The sequence below is a fragment of the Aphelocoma coerulescens genome (genome assembly GCF_041296385.1).
Source record: "Aphelocoma coerulescens isolate FSJ_1873_10779 chromosome Z unlocalized genomic scaffold, UR_Acoe_1.0 ChrZ, whole genome shotgun sequence".
Lineage (NCBI taxonomy): Eukaryota > Metazoa > Chordata > Aves > Passeriformes > Corvidae > Aphelocoma > Aphelocoma coerulescens.
The window spans coordinates 9454991-9467859 of record NW_027184085.1 but is presented as its reverse complement, the minus strand read 5'-3'; the positions used below and the strand labels follow the sequence as shown (position 1 = coordinate 9467859).

Below are 12869 nucleotides of genomic sequence, written 5' to 3'. Positions count from 1 at the left end.
CCCTTTCCAAGGGAGGTGCCTGGAGGTGATGATATGCTTTGCACAAATGTTCTATCTTCCCCATCTCATTTTCAACATTTTTCTTAGGAAAGCCAGCCCCTGGTGCCGGGCTCTCCTTGGCAGATACAGCATCCTCCTAGGAGACAGCACTGCCTGCAAGTGGGTTGCAGAGGGGTTTTGAGGAGATGGGAGCACACCGAGGTAGTTCACAGCAGCAGGTGGTGTTTAGGACACGCAAGATGTTGATCTCAGCACAGACCTCAGCCTCAGCCACCTGCCATCAATATCTTGATGGGCCACAGTTGTTCCCCACCTCTCTGGGCTGGGAGAGGGGCAGAAGCTACTCCTTCCTGGTGAGCTGTGCCATGTCCCAGGGGATGCTGTGGTGCATGCAGGGAGGTGTGGAGGGGGTGACAGCTAAGAAAGCACGTAATGAAGACATCCTCCCTGCACCAAAAAGCCCCTCCAAGGGTGGACAAATGGCAGCAAAAACAAGGATACCCTGCACGGCCCTGCCAGGCTGGAGATGCTCAGTCTCTCATTTTCTTGCTGCCAGGGCTGGTAGAGGAGACCAGAGCCAGGAGGGAGCTGCTGGGGACAGCCATGGGGATGCGGGCCCACCCACCAGGAGGTAAATAGCACCATGCATGATAAGCAAATTCCACCTTCAAAACCATTTAAACCTCCCTAATCTCCACTGCCGTATCGGTAACGTGCACAGGATTGCCTTTTAATCTAGAACATGAGTATGGGCTCATTAGTCAGATGGCATCCATTTAAACCGAAATAAAGGGGGAGCTCTATTGGCAAGAGAAAAAAAATCCAGCAAAACATATTCCATTACCCAACACGACTGTTGCAGGAGCCCAGATGGCCTCTGGTTCACAGCAAGCCTTTGCAGGGCTGGAGGGGAAGACAAGAGCAGCTGGGTGGGATTTCATGAGCAGATTTCGGGGTGCAGCTTGGACCAGCCTGATCTCAAATGCCTCTCAGGGGCAGGGGTGCTGGGGGAGATAGTGGGTCTGAAGAGGACAAGGCTGGAGATGGGCAGAGAAGGGACCCACAGCCTTCACTACTGATTTTTGGGTGCTAGGTTTGGGCTCAAAGGGCTGGCAGCAAGAGCCATTCCCAGTGTCCTGGTGCTGCAGGGACATGCAAGCCCCAGACCCTGCTGCCAGCCCTCACAAGTCACCTTGAGCAAATCACTCTAACTGCCTCCCCCGTGCCTCAGTTTCCCCCATCTGTAAAGCAGAGATAATGAAGGTGACCTTCCTCTGAAAGCTGTGGGCAAGGATCGCTAAGTGGTGATTACAACATCCTTATCACTCCCTCTGTTTCTTCCCTCCTGCTCCTCTTGTGCCTGCTCTCCACTGCCTTTTCCATGCGTCCCCTCTGTGCATGCAGCATGGCTCCCCAGCAGCCACCCCACCTGTGCTCCAGCTGCCATCACAAGTGGCAGCTTGGGGAGTGGGTGATAGCTGGAACCTGAGGTAGGTGGCAATGCCACATGCCAGGGCACTGCTGGCATGTGGGACCCTGAGCAGCTTGGAAACCACCTGCAAACCAGGAGCCAACTCTCCCTATTTACTCCCAAATTTACTTTCCACTGAATATTCCCTTCCTACAGCTCTGGAAGTTGATGGGTGGCACCAAGAATTGAAGCAGGCAAGGAAACGGGGGCCAGAGCCTCCCTTCACCACAGTCCAGATATCCCCAGCTAGTGCAGCCACCCCATTTCTGGGGACAGTGGCAATGACAGGAGGCAGGACAGGACCCTCCAGCAACCAGCCAGCTCTTTGGAAAGTGTGAGACGTCCTCGATGTAGCCTTTGGCTTGGCTCAGTGCAAATACCATCACCAACCCTCATGCTCTACCTCCTGGCCCTGCCAGGGAGCAAAGCCACCTGCTGCCCTCCCCCTGCTGCTCCTCCCTCATCTCATCAGCTCTTAAAATAATTGCTGCTGCTCCTGCCCACGTGCCTGGGCCAGCATCGAAACAGACACAGTTATGTGGCAAGGAAAGGTTCCTGTCCTGAAACACTGATCGTCTCAAGGGATACAGGTGGAGTAGGAGAGAGAGAAGGACCCAGGTAAGATCCCTGGGGATTCTGTGGCATGACCAGGACACAGGCAGAGGCTTCCAATGACAGCACAGAGAATTCACCACTCAGCTGCTCTCATCCTGGAAAACCCCATTTCTTCTTAGAGATGAGCCCTGTGACCAGGCAGTAGCATAGCTATTTTAGTACAAAAAATCTAGCCAGAAAATCAACTTTTTCTCACTTGAATTGCAATTTTCCATGCAGTGTTTACTTTGTTTGACTGTTTTGCCCAAAGCCATGTTGATTTTTTTTTCCCCAAGCACATAAAAAACCTTTGCAATTTCTGCAGATGCTTCTAATGCAAATTTCTGCTGCCGTATTTGCTCACTTAACTATTTCTCTAGCAAAAGCCAGCACCCCAGCATTCGGAGTGCACAGGCCAGTGAGCAGCAGCTCACCAGGTGTGCAGATTCCTGAGCTATGTCCCGTGCCAGCAGGGAGCAGTTCACAGGTGATGGAGGGGAACCACATATATTACACAGAGAAGCCAACAGTGGGAAACTCAATCTTGTGCGCAAAAGGTAGATTTTCCTCCTGTAATGAATCATTTCTTGGAGGTGGAGAGGAGAGAGGAGCCTGGGCAGAAGGAAGGGTGGAGAGGGAACACATGAAGTGGTGGACCAGCAGCTCTGGAGCCATCCTCCCTGTCCCCAGCTTCCTGTTTTGGGAGAGATTAAATCGCTGATCTTTCCCTGCCTTGTCCTCTATACCAAGGGTAGTGAGGGCATCAGTCATGGTCACTCGCAGCAGAAGACAACTCAACGTAGAAATGAATAAGGTCCCCTCCAGCAGCTCTCAACCTAAACCAAAACATGTTTCCAGTCATGTTTCCTGAGCTGGATCAGGACTGAAGGGGCACAGCAATGTGACATTAGCTGCTGTGGTGGGATGGGGTGAGGACAGTGCCAAGGAGGCACAGCAGGAGCAAAGGGGATTGTGTATCCAGGCAAAAAAGTAGGATGACACTTTCTACTGAACAGTCCCAGTGTCCTCTTTTGAGCAGGCAAAGGGATGGATCCGTTGCAGCTGTCCCTTTGTATAATCTCCAAAGCTTTGGTAATGGGGTACCAACTGGCACCTGGAAACAGCAGCTCCAGGGCAGGCTTGTCCCTGGCTAGCGAGGAATGTGGGCTGCATCTCAGTCTCCCACCACAACTCTCACCTGCCACAGGCTGCTCTCAGCAATGATAAATAAATAAAATCTCATTCTAGAAGTGTGTGGTTGCCATGAAAGAAAAGTGGTAGTTTCAAAACCTAGTGTTTCCATGACAAAGTCTTCCGTCAAGCAATTCCCCACCAGGTGCTGTTATGGGGTCTGGCTCTGAAGTGGTGAACTGGGGGAAAACAAACTCTGTTTAGTTGTTTCTTTCTCCTGCAGCCTTGCCCAGAGCCTTCCAAAGGAGCTTTGCAGCACCTGTCCTGCAGGCGCCTGTGGCAGGCACCACGGTGTGAGTGCTCTGCCCACAGCGACTGTCGATGGTGTGGCACAACCTCTGCTGCAGGCATGGGCTGTGGATGGAGACACCTGTGCTGCAGACACTGTCTGTAGCTGCTACAGTTTCCCTGTACTGCAGACACCCACTGCGCATGCTGGGGTACACCTGTACGGCAGATGCCGAGCGTAGGTGGTACTGCACACCTGTACCACAGGCGCTGGCTATACGGTGGTACTGAACACCTGGAGTGCAGATGCTGACTGAAGACACTGCAGCCCACCTACCCTGCAGGACAGGTCACAGCCTGCCTCTTCCTGGGGTGTGGTGCTGTGCCTGTAGTGCAGATGCCGACTGTAGCCATTACAGTGCCCCCGCACTCACAGCAGGCACCTCCTGGGCCCCAGTGTTACCGAAGGAGAAACAACACCCTTACCAAAGCCACTCTCGACTCCTCAGTGTAGGCCTTTGCTAGAGATCCCAACACAGCTTCCCCCAGCCCCGGGGATCCAGGGTGCCTCCCACGGAATGCCATCCCTCCCCAAGGGCAGGGTGTGATGCTGGTGTGAGCAGTGAAGCACTGCAGCCGGCAGGACACCCTCCAGCCCTGGCTTCCCAGGGATTGCACCACTTGTGGGCAGCAGTGCTTGGGCACCCGAAAGCACTGAGTGCTGTCTCCTGCTTTCAGATCATCCCTGGCAGCAAGGCAAGGGAAAGGAGAGGAAAAAATAGTTGTCACTTAATGTCAGACACTTGCCAACAGCCGTAAAACCTTCCGGCCTTACAGTGCCCTGTCAGCACTAAACTCCTCTTTGCTGCCTAAGAGGAAAAGAGAAAAGAGGGACTTCATCATCTCCTTCATACATGCTATCAGAAAGCCTTATCTGCAGAGACAGAATGCCCAGTGCTTGAAAAGCTTTCTTAAATCTAATTTAAACCCCCACTGTCAATAGAGCAATTAGCACTGCCCTGCTGGACCATGAGTGCCACAGGGATGACTAGGGCCAGCTGAAACTAATTCACTCCTGGCTGTCACGGACCATGACTTTCCTCCCTCCACCCCCTCCCTTTCTGGTAATGAAGTGGTGACCCCAAGGAAGAGGATACCCTGGAAGAAGGAGCACCCCACAGCAGAGCTCCTTCATCACTGAGCTTCTACCATCCCAGTGAGCACTGCTGGACCCCTGGGTGGCTGTGCACACCCTCCTGCCCTTGTGGTCTAAAAGATGGACAAATGGTGGAAGGATGGTCCTTACAAAATGTCCCAGCTGCTTTGGTTGAAGGTGTGCCCCTGAAGGCAGCTGTGGACTTGCAGAGCTCTTGGCTCCAACATACCTGCTGAAGGTTGCTCCACCTTCCCTGGATGCCACTGGCAGGGTGTCTCTGTGTTAAAAGCAATGACCAAAGCTGCTCCCCATATCCATGGGGATGAAGAAAGCAGCTCTTCAGAAGCCCAGATGAAATCAGAGCTACTTTGCAAGGGGTAATGCACAGTTTAGGAGCTCCAGGGGTAGCTGAGATGGTCTGGGGAGGAAGAACCCATGAAAAAGCTCAGGCTGTTTGAGAATCTGCCAAACTGGCAAGTTGGCACCCAGGACAGGTAATTTGTTACTTCTGTGGATCATGGCAACATGCTCCCACTGGGGCAGGGAGCTGTAGAAAGACCAGCAGGGTGCTGAGAGTCCCAGGAGTGAGGTCATCACCCTGGAGCTCCAGGGGCTGGGGAATTCCTGCTACAGGAGCAAGGTGGGGTTCTCTCAAACCACACCTTGCTGCTCTTCAAATTGGTGCCCTAAAGCATCAGGGCAGTGCAGTCCACCCCTGTCCCTGGCAGGACAAGGGACACACTGGGGTGCTATGATTCCTCCGTGGCCTGAGGACAGGCAGGAGCGCGATGTCAGGAGAGCATGGGACATGTACAATCGATGGGAACCTCTCCAGTGACCCTGCCCAGCAACAGCTCCCAGTGCCACATCCATTGCAGGGCAGTGTTGCTGCCCATTCCCTGTTCCCTCTTGGAGCCTTGACGGGGGATGTTTCCCACAGCCCATACCTGTCCTCACACCTCCCACCACGTGAACTAGTTTTTCTGCGAGTGGAGGGCAGCAGTCCAAGACCAGCCATCTGCTCCAGCAGTGATAAAAGCCAACGCAAAGAACAGCGTACTAATAAAGCATTGCACGTCCTCAACAGTGGCACTGTGAGGAGGCACAGCAGGGCAGGAGGGGGCTTGAATCCCATGGTAGAGGAGGAACATTGTCCCAGGACTGTTCCTCAGGGACACGAGTGCCACCTGGGCAGGAAGGTCAGCTGAGCTGCCATATCCAAACCCCACTCCTCCACAGCCCACAACCACCCCTGGCCAGCCTCTGAGATACAGGAAAGCTCGGACCAACAATGGGAAATGTAATTTTCCCTCTCTTTTTACTCAACTTTCCTCTGCACTGAGCATTTCCTGGCTCCCTGCAGAGAGAGATTGCAGGAATCAATCGTATCTTTGCTTCTATTAAAGAACTGCCAGAACCAGTGCTTTTTGTCTGGAGCCTCCGTTAAAATGAGGTCCTGAGCAGTGTTCCTCCATAGATGGTGAAATGTCAGGGATAGACAGAAGAGATCAGACAGAGAAGGGAGAGAGACTGGAGATGGGTGATGTTTGTGGTTCAGGTGCTTCCCAGTACTCCTCTCCGGAAGCTGGAGAAATCACCTAAGATGGGCGTATTTGGGAGCAGATCCTGCTCATTCTGAGTTTCCAGGCTGTGGTTACTGTGGGATGGAGCTCTTGATGTCATGCTGGTTTTCAGTACTTCTATTCCCAGCCTCCACCCACAAAAACAGAATATTAATGATGCGGAACAAAACCTAAACAACCCCACAAAATCAAAACCAAACTCACATACACTGAGCAAACAACCCCAAATACTTCAGGAAGGTCCTGCTGTCTCATGCCAGGTTTGGTTTGTGCTTTCCAGACAAATGCTGTCAACATTTCTTATTTTTGTCTGCGGGGCTGCATTGCCCTTCAGTCCCCCTAGGATTTTGCTCACAACCCTGCTTTCTGCCTTGGGGAGACTGTAGCGAGCCTGCTTTATGAAATGCCCAACATCCCTGCAGATGCAAAGCTCCAGGGCAGAGAGAAGCATCCTAGTATTAAACTCTGGACTGTGGCATAGTCATGTGCTATCCAGAGCAAAACAAATAGGAAAAGGAGGACAGACAGGGCTTGTCCAGATTTCTTCTATCAGCTGGATGTCCACTACACAGCAGACATGGCATAGAGGAGCACAGTGTTTCCCACGGTTACTGCTAGGAGGGATTTTTGGGGTATGTCTGGCCACAGCAGCTTTAGCATCCCCCTCAGTAGCACCTGCAGACACAGGTTCCACAGGGCTTTGCTTGAAACATGAAGACTGCATCTCTTGCTAGCCCAGTCTTGCTCCTCTGGAGGTCTATTCTCTGCAGCTCCCATGCAAGGGGCTGGACACAGTGTGGGCACTGTGTCTGAGCTCCCTGGCACTGGGGTGATGTGAGGTGAAGAGCACGGCACTGCTGTGGAAGCACAGGGGCAACCAGGGAAAAAGTGCCAGCTGCCACCCCAACCCTGCAGCTGCTGTCACCCTGCAGGACCCCCTTCCTCCAGTGCAGGCAGGGCCATGCTGGCTTGGCCCCAGTAAACCTCCTGGTGGTGATGTCCCCAGGCCAGGGAAAGCTACAGCTCATTCCTGAATCAACACAGGCATCCAAGGACTGAGGCCACAGCACTGCTGCTCAAAAAGCAGGACAGGTTTGCTTTTTGCCAGCATGCTGAGACAGAGCTAGAGGAGGATGAGAGCCTGAAGTTGTGTTGCAGGGGCTCAGGGACATGAGCAGGTTTGGAGTGAGGAGCAGTGGAGGAGACCTTGGCAGATGTGTTGTCCAAGGAGGGAAGAAGAGGGAAGGGCTTAGCAGCACTGTGAGAGTAAGCGATGGAATACCCAGAGCTTCTCCGGCATTTTAATTTTAGCTTGGCTTTTTGTTTGGGCTTTCTTTTTTTTTTTAAGTTGTTGGCACAGAGGAAGCCACTCCAATGACTCTGATGCTGCCTCCCCAGAGACGCCTCAGGATCATGCAATCATAAAATCCATAATTTAGGTTGAACAAAAACCTCATCGAGTCCAACAGCAAACCTAACACTGCCAAGTCCACCACTAAGCCCTGTTCCTAAGTGCCATATTCACATGTATTTTAAATACCTCCAGGGATGGTGACTATGGCTTGTGTTGCTTTGTTTCATCTCTCCTCCATGCCTGCAGCACAAGTTGGCAGGAGGATGGGGTTGGCAGGACTCAGGCAGCTTCCAAGGCCCAGGGAGAGAAGCAAACGCTGTTGGAGGCAGACAGGGGCTCAGGATGCTGGGAACTGTGTGGTCCCCACGGGTCCCTGCTTGCTGTCCTTCCCTGTCCATGTTCCACAGGAGCTGCTGGTGTCCCCACTAATGCCTCTAATGCCTTCAGACCACCAAGTGGCCTGGGGTCACTGGCCCACAAGCTGCTGTGGGGACACAGGCCAGTGCAGGCAGCCAGGACATATGTGACAGTGAGGACATTTGTCCTCCAGCTGCATATGGGCTGCCCCCTGCCTCCTTCCTCACTGCAAGAACGCTGCTCAAAACCTGGCCAGGAAAAAGCAGACTGGAGAGAATTGCAGACAGATGGGGTTTGGTGGTCATTGATTCATCCAGTTCCATCACCCCACTCACCCCAGGTGGTTTCACAGGTGCCTAGTATGTCCCATGCAGCCTTCTGGGATCTGTGTCCATACGTCACAGAAGCACCCAGTTCTGGAAGCGAGCAACTGAGGGGGGGAAAACTGAGGCATGTGGGTTTTCTGTAATACTGTGATGACAAGTGAAAAGGGTGGCACTGAAGGGAGGAACTAATCCCACCCTTCAGTGAGAGCAGCCCATGTTGTGTCCAGTGATGCTGGAAGGGGGCTTTCTGCTGCCAGCAGCCTCTTTGGTAGGCTCAGGGATCTGCCCCAGAACTGAGCCTAAGGCTGGCAGTGGGACTGGGGTGATGTGCCTGCCCTCTTCTGCTTGCAAACACCCTCCTGGGAAAGCAGTGGATAGAAGTGACCTCTTTTTGCTCTTACCCCCCAAATGGCCCTACTCACAGGCCAAGCCTCACCACATGGCAGCAGCTGTCTTGGCACCACTGCTGCCTCAGTCTACAGCAGGACCTCACTGGCCCCTGCCCCCTTGCCCCCTGTCAGCTTGGCATTGCCTGGATGCAGCTGGTGGAAGGGGAAAAGCAGCCATGAGAGGCAGAAGCAGCATTGCTTAAATGGGCTGCGGGCACCCCAAAGCCCCAGGCTGGCTCTCCTCCCCTGGCCTCCAACTGGTGCCTCTTTGAGGGGCTCTGACTGCCACAGCCTGGAGCCGGCAGAACTTGTGGGGTGAGATCAAGGGGCTGCTGAGGACCCCTCTGAAAACCCCTGGGGATCCTTGACCTCCCTAGGATCCAGCCCCATACCTTGCAGACAGTGTTTGCTGAGGGAGAGCAGAGGATGAGGAGGGAGAAATGGAGTTGGCTAGACACAGCTGTGCCGAATAAAAGTCAAGAAAGTGTCTTGCCCAAAACTACAGGGAAGTTTAATTATCAAGGACAAAACACCATCTGTGTGTGCAGACTGTGACCTCCTGCTGCCCCCGGGCTTTAACAGCTCTTAAATTAAAATGTTTGTTAGGGTGTATTCCCTGTCTGACATCAGGGAAGCAGTTTCACTGGGACAGAGAGGAGGATGCACTGAGACCCGTGCTGGGGTGGTGTGCTGGGCTCGATGGTGATGGGGGAAACAAAACACCCTTTTGGAAAAGAGGATTCCCTCCAAGCATGGCTCTGGCAAGCCCAGCATCGCTGCGTGTTGCCACTGGCAGGTGAGGCGTGTGTGAAACTGTATTTGGGTCTCAGCCTCTTTCCAAAAAACCAAAGCCAAGAGGATGTACACTTGGAGGAAGATTTTGCCATGTAAAGCCAGCAGAATTAAATGAATACTCAGTAAAGAAGAGGTTGGATTAAAATCCAATTTGTTTTCAGCCCTGCAAGGGAGCGAAGATGCGTACCGTGGTACCAAGTCCCAGAACTGATCTAGGGATGTCAAACCATGCAGTTCCTTTCTTTTTTTCTTTCATTTATGGGATACAGCACCCAAGGTGGACACACCATCATCTTCCTACCTACCAACACTGAAAGCAGTCTGAATCCAACCTGGCCATATAGGAGAAAAACAACTCACCTGGGAGAGGTCCCACTTTGCAAGATCCCAGAAGCTTTCTTCTCCATCCTGCTGCCAGTATTCCTGCAGCAAGGCACTTTTTCCACTAGTAAACCCTCAAAGCCAAACACTAAATATGAATGCATTGGCCTCTGGGATCTGCCATGAAGACTCACATTCAAGGAACACAGATCCAGGCCTATATTCATCCTATGGCAGTTCTAGGGGCTGTGGGTCGGGAGGTGGCCATGCTACCAGACTCCAGGAGTAAGCAGGGGAGTGCTTGATACTCCTCTTGCTTGGTCCCACACTCCCTACACAATCACCCTGCCCCACCAGCCAGGCTCTCTCTGGGCTCTCAGGGCCCTCCTGTCCTTCCAGGCCACAGAACCAGTGCCTATCTCTCTTTTATGCCCCTGTCAGGTCAGCCCCTCTCCAACTCTGCACCAAGTTCATATGCCTTAAAACTATTGGGACATTTTGATCCTGTGCTCAAGACAAGTACCAGTATCAAGTCTCATCCTGTGCATCTGCCTCTCCTCAGGCTCCCTCTCCCTCCAGCAAATGCCCCATCTCTTCCACCCCTAAAATCACACCATGGCTTTGCTCCTGCTCACCTTTGCAGGCAAAGCAGCCAGGGTATGAAGAACAGCCCTTGCAATGCCAAATTTGACTTGGAAATCCCTTTGCCTAGCTGCACCCCAGTGATCCCCATCCCAGGAGGTTGGTGTGCTTCAAACCTCCTGCCTGGAGCCTGCACTCATTCCTCCCCTCTCTTGGGGGCCAGGCAGCAGGCAGGAACCAAGGTGCCACCCCTGCCTGGCCGGCTGTCTTCCACCAGGTGTGGCAGGACAGATGTGAACCACGTGTGCCTTTTGTCTCAGGACCCTTCCTGGAAGCTCCAGCACTGAAGGAAGAGAAAACCATCAGCCAAGAGCAGCCATGGAGTCCCCAGAGGCCTCCAGCCCCCTCCCACCCTCTGGCTCCACTCCATCCACTGGGGCAAGACTCTGTTTAGGGGAGGGCTTGTTTTTTAATTAGAAAATATTCATCAGCATTTAAAAATAAAATAATAAAAAAGTGTCAACCAGCTGGGGCCGCGAAAGCTGGGGCGTTTTTGGCTCCTGACCAAGCACTTTGATAGAAAGGCTTTTTGGAAAATGCCGTAGAAAACATTTAATTTCTCCCAAGGCCTGCATATGGGGCTCATCACTTGCGCATATTGCACAGGAATATTCATGTGTGCTGGCCTCCTGCTACAGGATGATGAGGGTTCACCGGTGCAGCATGCAAAAGGGGCTCCTTCCCTTCCCTTCCCTTTATTTTTTTTTTTCCCTTTGCAAGAAGAAAGCACAGTATTTCACTTTCAATCCCTGAATATTTGTCAATGGCAGAACAAAGGAAAAACTGAGCCAGAGTCAGGTCTGCGTGTACTCATCAGCTCGCTGCGCTCACCACAGGGTAGAGCCACAGATGAGCAGCAAATGTGGGGAAACAGATTTCTACCCCTGGTTTTGCTGCTTTCTGGTTGCTTGAGCCCATTCTGATGCTGCCTGGATGGAGAGTGGGAGCCTGACTTCCACTTCCCTGGCACAGCAACAGGTTTCAGTTCACATCCCAGCTCTCCATTCCAGGGACATGGAGCTGGCTCATCCTGGACTTGCCACTGGGTATATCCATTAGCTAACACCCTTCTGCAAAACTCAGGAGGACTGAAAATACTCCACTGTGGCCATAGAGCAGAGCCTGACCCAGCAAGGGGATGACTGGCATGGCTTGGGCCCTCATCTCCCTCCAGTGTTGCTGGCTCCCTCCCTTTACCCCTCAGCTTCCGTCTCAGCAGGATTTGCTTTTCTATAACATGCCAGAGAGCTCTTCTGGAAGGACCAACTTCACACCGAACATCTTCTCACCCTCTCACTGGGATGCTCCAGCAAATGCTCCCTTTTTCCCCTCGAGCCCCCTCTTTCTGTAAGTCCCCACCTCTGCCTCCTGCTCTGCAGCCTGCCCACGGTGTCTTCTTTAACCTTTTCTAAATCATTTGTGCTCCCTTTCCCCAGCTCTGGTTGCACCCCTCAAGCTGCTCTCCCAGCACAGAGTGTACCAGCCTTGCTGGAACAATTCTGACTGGCCTGAAAAAAAGCTTCTTCCCAGCAGAAAAAACTCAGTGCACTAATTAGGAGAAACCCTGGACAAGGAGAGGGGGTCAGAAAAGAAACCATCTGATCTGACTATCTCTGTGGAAGTGAAGTCAAAGACAGCTTGGGAAGAGGGCACAGCTCCTGCTGGGGTTGCAGAGGAGTCTCTGAGCAGAGCAGCCCCTTTGTGCAGGGCTCAAATGGTAGTTCTTGCAGACACTTGGGAAAAGTATTAATAAAAAATATCTACTGAATCTTCAAAACAGGAATCACACCAAATTAGTGTGCACACAAGTGTGCACACACACACAGACTTTATTAATTTTAATTTTTTTTGGGAACCTTCCCCAGCTGGAGAGGAAATTTGATACCAAGTGTATGCCTAGATAGGGTCTGCAAGATCTACTATGGAAAAAAAAATTAAATGGAAAAAAAGAAGTCCTTAAATCACATCTGGAGCACTGTGCCCAGTTTTGGGGCTCATGTATGAGATTGGCAATGCTAACCTCCAGCAAATCCTTGAAGGGTGGTGATGAGGCTGAGGTACATGGGGATGAGGACAGGTTGAGAAAACAGGGGTTGTGCAGCCTGCAAAGTGATGGTTTTGGAGGGATCGAACAGCAACCTCACAGCATCTACCTAGAGATTACTGAGATGATGGAAACAGGCTGTTTTCTCCATGGTGGGAAGATGAGAGACAACAGGCATGAGCTGCAAGAGCTGCAACAGGAGAGGTTCAGGCTTGCTATAAGGAAGGCATAGTCTCATGACAGTCACCTGCTGGAAGATGAACACAGACAGGTTGTAGGACCTAAGCCTGGAGGTTTTCAAAACCCAAACAGGTGAAGTAAACTGGTTCACACTCAGTATTCACCCTTCCTGGGGCAGGATTCTGGACTAGAGACTTCCCAGGCCATTTCTTACCTGGTTGGACAGATGAGCATGCCA

General features: G+C 52.3%; 1 protein-coding gene across 4 annotated transcripts in view; it reads right to left on the bottom strand.

Annotated features, from left to right (window-relative positions):
* CNTFR (ciliary neurotrophic factor receptor) overlaps positions 1-12869 on the bottom strand; it is a 203783-nt gene that overhangs the window by 87052 nt on the left and 103862 nt on the right. The window lies entirely within an intron of this gene.